At 40.6% G+C, this 6,897-nt stretch overlaps 1 protein-coding gene across 1 annotated transcript in view; it reads right to left on the bottom strand.

The window, feature by feature from the left end:
* The window catches only part of LOC120630460, a 43,087-nt gene that overhangs the window by 9,431 nt on the left and 26,759 nt on the right, over window positions 1-6,897 (bottom strand). The window lies entirely within an intron of this gene.

Below are 6,897 nucleotides of genomic sequence, written 5' to 3' on the forward strand. Positions count from 1 at the left end.
TAAGAATGGAAAACACGTAAATACAGCTGATTCGCTGCTATGGATGCACCATACAGCTAACAAATATAAGCCAAAGCAAATGAAGATTTGGGTATAGCATACGATACAATAACAAAGAACTCAGGGTCATAAACATTCAGCTAAAGAGAACCGATGCTGAAAAATGTGAGTCAGGACTAAGCCATGCTTCACTAAGAACGTTATTTTAAGAACCGGAGATGTCCTTGCGATTATTCCTCGATCTCTTCAAGCCATGGCTTAACTTTAGCTATAGGTGAAACAGCAACATGTTTTGTTGTACAATTTTCGTAAGATATTTAGTGTTTTAATGAATTGCCATCAGTGAATGCTTCAAGTACCAACAGTGAATTCAAAATTGCAGCAATGGCTAATAAAATTGATTTCGAAACAAACATAATATTAATTACTCAAAAAAGTAAACAAAATTTACGCAGCCTTTTTATATAAGCACTTTTGAAGCCTTCAAGACAGTCAGCAGTTTTAGACCCTAAATAAATAATCAATAAATAATCAATCTAATCCCAAATCTTCCGATGGAATTTGGAATCGCTAGCCTTATCCAAAGGGAAAAGTATAGAAAAAGGGCAGCTTACCACTAAATTCAATCTTCCATCAGAAGATTTTGCATTAGATTGATAATAACAAATTTTGGGCGTAGCGTTGGTTAGATAAGCTGAAAATAAATCAAATTTCACGTGTTTATGTCGCAACAAAAGCATGCAAAGCAACAAAATGGCACGTGTATTAAAACGTTGGGCTGCTGACTGTCACGTCGCGTCGCCAGGTCTCTTATCTGAACTTGGCTTAATTCGCTACTGTGTGTCTAGTGATGCGATATTATAAAGCGATATTTAAAAAAAAGGAAGGTTCCGCAGTGTTTTTTCTTTCGATTTCAAAGTTCGCGTGAATTGAATCCCGCTGTTCGAAATTCAAAACTTTTATCTAGCCACCTATGTTATAGTCGTACGTATTCGACGAACGATGCGATATTGGCCTTAAAATTAGAGAAGTAGAGTAGATATTCGACTGGCGTCATTTCAGGAGGTGGAGACGAATAGTTGTCACAAAGTTGCGCGGTTAACCGTCTACACCTACGCTATTTTCACATGATATTCGCGCCACAACCTTCGAACATCCGTCAGGCACCGGTATACCGCGAGATACGAGTGTTTAGGCCGTTAAAAAAAGGCTTTTAAAAGTTGCAAACTAAATCAATGGCTGGACCTGCCTGCTTATTAAGTTACGTATTACTTGCCAAAAAACAATTATAATTCTTTCATAAGATAATATAAGAAGTGATTTGGTGTTTATGCCATACTTTTACTTCCCCTCTAAAATTATATTAATTGTAAAGGTCTGTTTCTTGGTTGGTCCTTCTAACTAGCAGCACTAGAGGCAATGATGAACGTGATTTTTCCAGCCAAGTTATTGTTAAAATGCACAATTTCGCTACTACAGATCTAAAACCCAATTCTGCTTTATTTTGCAAAACAGATTTTGATGTTTGGTAGTATGATACCATCTTTCTCTACCATCAAGTCTTTGGTTTTTGAATAATAGGTACACATGATAGGTAAGGTGTTTTTTTTTTATACGAAAAATGCGAAAGATAGTGATTTCGGTGGTTTGTTCTTACACTCAGCAACCGTTGTATGTTGTGAGTCAAGGAAGACTGGATAAGGCTCCAAGCTCCAAACACTCGAATTATTTCAAACGTAATAGTTAATAAAAAAATATTGGTATGTGGCTTATCTAACTATTGACAAACATTGATGGGGAAGTTAGGATACAAAGCACGCAGGGGAAGTCGTGGGAAGAACTTGAAGAATTAGAAGAATTGTTTTAACTTTTCGAAAATAAATTGAATAAGAGTAGGTCCTTAGATGGGGTAGGGTAGGCACGATACGAATGTTTGAGTAGCTTCAGTTACACACTTGCTAAGCCTTTTTCGTAGAGAGCGTCTTCTCGTGCGAAGGACGACGTAAAGCGGACGGAATAAACGTGAGGGAAGACGAGGGCGCCAAATCAGTCAACTCACCTATCCTAGTCGGTCAGCGGATCCCGCCGCAAGCAGCCGCGTCGCGTCGGGAATCCCGCACTCACAGTATCACGAGAGCAAGACCGATGCGCGGTGCACCGTGACCTTCGGGCCACGACGAGATCTCGCAAATGAAAGTGAATTCGGCATCGACACAGCCAGTCTGCGTCGCTGCGTGGCGCATGTTCGATGCAGGGCGGGCGCGTACTGGGTTTTTTTCCCGCGCCAAAGAAATAAAAACAAGCGCCTTTTTGCCGGGAACCGGCCGAGCGGAGCGACTCCCTCCCGCCCGGCTCGGAAACGAAAACAAAACCGCGCTCAATTACTAGGGGTGTACGAATGTTTATCGATACATAAGAGTGCCCTATCTCACATAGGTTCGACTCCCGTAAATTCGCACAGGCCTAAAATATTTTTTTTATCCAAATTCACGCCTGAATTTTGTTTTATGCTGCCTTATCTTATCTTGTCAGAGTGCGATGGCCAGTGGTTGTTCTAGCCCAGTGCCCCCAAGTCATAGAGGCACAAGACTGGAGGCAGCTCCATGAATAACATTCGAAACATTTACCTATTTAATATACAAGTCGAATAAAGATTTTTCGACTTTTAACATTATGACCTTAAACAGTACAGATATTTTTGGAGTGCAAGCCCTATACCTAACCTATCAATTTTCTTAAAGTAGGTAGTCCCAATTCCGCCACTGATTATAGCAGAGTAACCTAGGATACAGCATTGTCCAGAGCCCAATAGGCGCAGACCTTACCGCTTTAGCATGTTCCATATTTCCGTCAAAACTATACAACCGATTTCCATTACATTTCTCCCATATCATTAGACTTATCTGTGAAAAAAATAAAACACCGAATAAACTTCAATTACTTAAATTATCACATACTTAAAAACAAAAATAGTACACAAAACCAAAAATCCTCAACGCGACTAAAATATTTACTTCTAAGACACTCTGAGTTCGTAAATACTAAATGCGTAAGTACTAACTTAATGATTAGGCGGAAGTTATATTCTTCTGCTAGGCACGGATCTCCTCTTTCATAGGGAAGTTATTTATAGAACTTGCACCCACCACCCTGCTCGAAATGGGGCTGGCAAGTAAAGAAAATGAGCTCTGTCTATTGTCATAAGTGGCCAGATATTAATATTTAGTTCTAACTTACTATTCCTAAAACTAATAGGATATTGTATGCAACGTATGTTTACTCAGCGTATCGCTAAAGCCTTAAGGCGTTCTTAAATAGGACAACCCTGACTTGTATGACTAGTAACATTGTTTAAAACAAAGTCGCGAAAAATAAATCTATAGAAACTAATGTGTGATTTACACCCGTGCCGTTAAAGCCGTTGTCGCTCTTTATTTTTTAATTTATTAGGTTCACCCACAGATTGTACACTAAAACTAGCCTAGAAACTCCACTGAAAAGCATAATATTATAGTTGTAACACAATTACAGGCAAACCGGCAAGCGTATCTGAAAAATACAAGAGCGGTTTCGCAAGTTTACATTGCTAGAAATAAAGAAAAAAAACTTAAACTTAACTTAAATGTAATGAAATTAAAAACAAGTGCGAGTCGGATACGCGCACGAAGGGTTCCGTATCTATAAAACTTACTTGACCCTGACGGACCAAGCCGTTGGTCGACCTGCTAGTAGGAAGAAAATCATTGATTATAAACAGAGCAACACTTCGCAGGGCATGAAAGGAACACGTCCCATAGCCTATAAACAGAGCAACACTTTTAAGGGTGCAGGTTTACGTTTACACGTCATGATGACGACATTGATGGACACATATGGACACGCCACTGTTGCTGCTTGCAATAGTGGCGTGGCAATAAATATGGTGTCAGTACACCGGACGAGCTCTGTCACAAAAAGCTACTACTTCAAAAAAAAGTCTTTTAGTATTTGTTGTTATAAGGTAAATAAATTATCTGTGAACATTTCAACTGCCTAGCTATCACTGCTCATATAATACAGCCTGGTCACAGACAGAAGAATGGAAGGACGGACGGACGAAAGGGCAGTGGAGTCTTAATAGAGTCCAATTTTACTCTTTGGGAACGGAACCCTAAAAAACTGAACTTAATTTAAAACAAAACGAAATGTACGAGAGTGTATAGCTGTACCAATAACTTTAATTGCTTGAAGTAAATAAATGGCAAGGTTTCAGGCTATCATCGAGACCTGTGTTCTTAGAATAAAGTAAGTAAGTATGATAATGTGGAAAGCAAGAATTAACGCAGAGGGTAGACCGAGGGTAGATGCACAGCTCGTGGCGGGGAGGGGGGCGGGCACCCGACGCCCGGCGGTGCGGCGCCTTCTCTCCCGCTCCGATTGATTTTTATTACAAGAATTTCACTTGTATTTTTTTTGTTTCTCGCACACGGAGGCCTAGGGACGCACACTGGCGCGAGGCAGCGGGATTCGTATAATTCATTTGTACGAAGTCACTAATGCTATCGATTTTTATAACGAAGCGTCTCTGTTCTGTTCCTTCGCTGAAACACTCGTACTGTTTACGGTAGGTAGTTTATGTAAGTATAAAGGTTGGGTGTGTATTATTGCTCTAACTAGGTTGCTTCTTAAATATTTTTAAACAACAATGTGATATGATGATAACTAAAAGAACACCCGGCTAAGTGTGTTGCAGGCTTCTTACACCTGGGCGCGTTTGGAACCCTCGCAGCGCTATTTTTAAGTTTTCGATTGTAGTTATTGCTATAAGTGCTCACTATTATGTATTACCGGCCCACTACATGGCTCGGGTCTCCTCCCACAATGGGAAGGGGCTAAGGCCGTTGACCACCACGCTGGCCCAGTGCGGATTAGTGGACTCCACACACCTTTGAGAACATTATGGAGAACTCTCAGGTGTCCTCACGATGATTTCCTTCACCGTTGAAGCAATTGATATTTTAAATTTAAAAAAAAAACTTTTTGGCTTTATTCCACTTCAATTTAGCACTTGACTGCAATCTCACCTCATGGTTATTGATGATACGGTCTAAGACGGTAGCGGGCTAATCTGTTGGGGTGTATGTCAAATTTAAACCATAACCCCTAATCGGTTTCCAAGAGACGAATATAAAGATAAAACCCACCACGCTGCGCACACAAACTATGTGGGTTGATCCTTAGTCTATTACTAATCTGCAGAGTATATCTTTTGCTGCGCCCACCACGCTGCTTCAATGGGGGTTGGCGGTATGGAACGGTAATAATAACATGCTAGTTAAAATAACCGACCGACGGTTTCACGTGGCTTCGGAGAGGACAAAGTTAGTTATGACCAATACCAGTTTGTGTATCCAAAATCACCGACCTATTTTTTTATGATATGTGATGAAGCGGTGATACCCCAGTGGTTTGGACTTCGTCGTCACTATCGGGGGGGCGAGTTCGAATCCCAGCACGCACCTCTAACTTTTCTAAGTTATGTGCGTTTTAATAAAATAAAATATTACTAGCTTCTACCGTGAAGGAAAACATCGTGAGAAAACCTGCATACCTGATAGTTCGCGATAATGTTCTCAAAGGTGTGTGAAGTCCACCAATCCGCACTGGGCCAGCGTGGTGGACTACGCCCTTAACCACTTCTCATTGTGTGAGGAGACCCGTACCCTGTAGTAGGTAATGGGTTGATATGTGATAAGAGAGCCGTCGATGCTCACAGATGGTCAACTCGTAGTAACCACAACTAACAAGTAACCATCCCGTTGGAGACTCGGATCCACGTTGCTCAAACAACGCAATAATTAAAACTGCATGTATAATATTTAAGCTTAAAACAATCAAAAACTCTAGGGGGTGAAGGCACTGAAGTTGAAAATACAAGATTTCTTAGTTTAGCTTCAGATGATTGTAGTAAAATAATTTATTAAGGTGTCATGGATGCTTCACCCTCAGTTAATATATGTTGTAAAAATTATTAGTGTAAACTACTTTACAGTCTACAAACTTTTTCTTTTTTTGACGCTTGGAAATGGGTTTAGGCATCCCTGCCGGAAGCTGTGCAGTCAGAACTGTACAGCCTTTGCACAAGCCTATGCACAGTTCTGACTGCGCAGCCTCCAGTAGGGTATTTGGGACTCGGTAGCATAGCCAATATAGCCACTAAAACTCAGCAAAGCCGCGTGCGCCCATGTTGGGGAGTCAAAGGATTGGTGTCGCATGCAACTTTCCGTTGACGCCCGGCGCACTCGTGGAAGGTACGCAATGGTGTCTACGGGGGTAGCATACGATCATATCTGCCAGTCTACACACCTATTTTAACCTTTTAGTTGTTTTACTTTTTCAATCACCGGACCGCGAAGGTCTTTTACCCTGGTCTGGTGGTTTTGGCCGTGGCTAGTTACCACCCTACCGACAAAGACGTGCCGCCAAACGAAATACCGTTCCTGAAATTGCAGAGGTATAGGTAACAAAACTACCATACCTCTAACCGGTTACCCCCTCTTTTATTTAATATAGTCTAAAGAGCGGGCTAACTAAGGTTTTTTTATTGATATTTATTTTAACTCTTTATATAATAATAGAGAGAAACACAAAGACTTGAGTATAATACAAAAGGCGGCCTTATCGATCTAAGTAAAATATTCATAGAAATCAGTTCAGTTTTAGTTATGCAGTTAGATACTTACCTACACAACCTACCTATTTGAAAACTTTCTAAAATCTTGTGTCCTTTCTAAATTAAGTTTGGATCCTACGGATTCTAATATCTACAAAATGTAGACCGTACTAACTTGTCCATAGTCTCTGATCTATAATCGCTTTTACGTAGTTGTTCACCTACTTGACGTTAGATGCCGCTGT

This window comes from Pararge aegeria, chromosome 16 (assembly GCF_905163445.1).
Source record: "Pararge aegeria chromosome 16, ilParAegt1.1, whole genome shotgun sequence".
Taxonomy (NCBI): Eukaryota; Metazoa; Arthropoda; class Insecta; order Lepidoptera; family Nymphalidae; genus Pararge; species Pararge aegeria.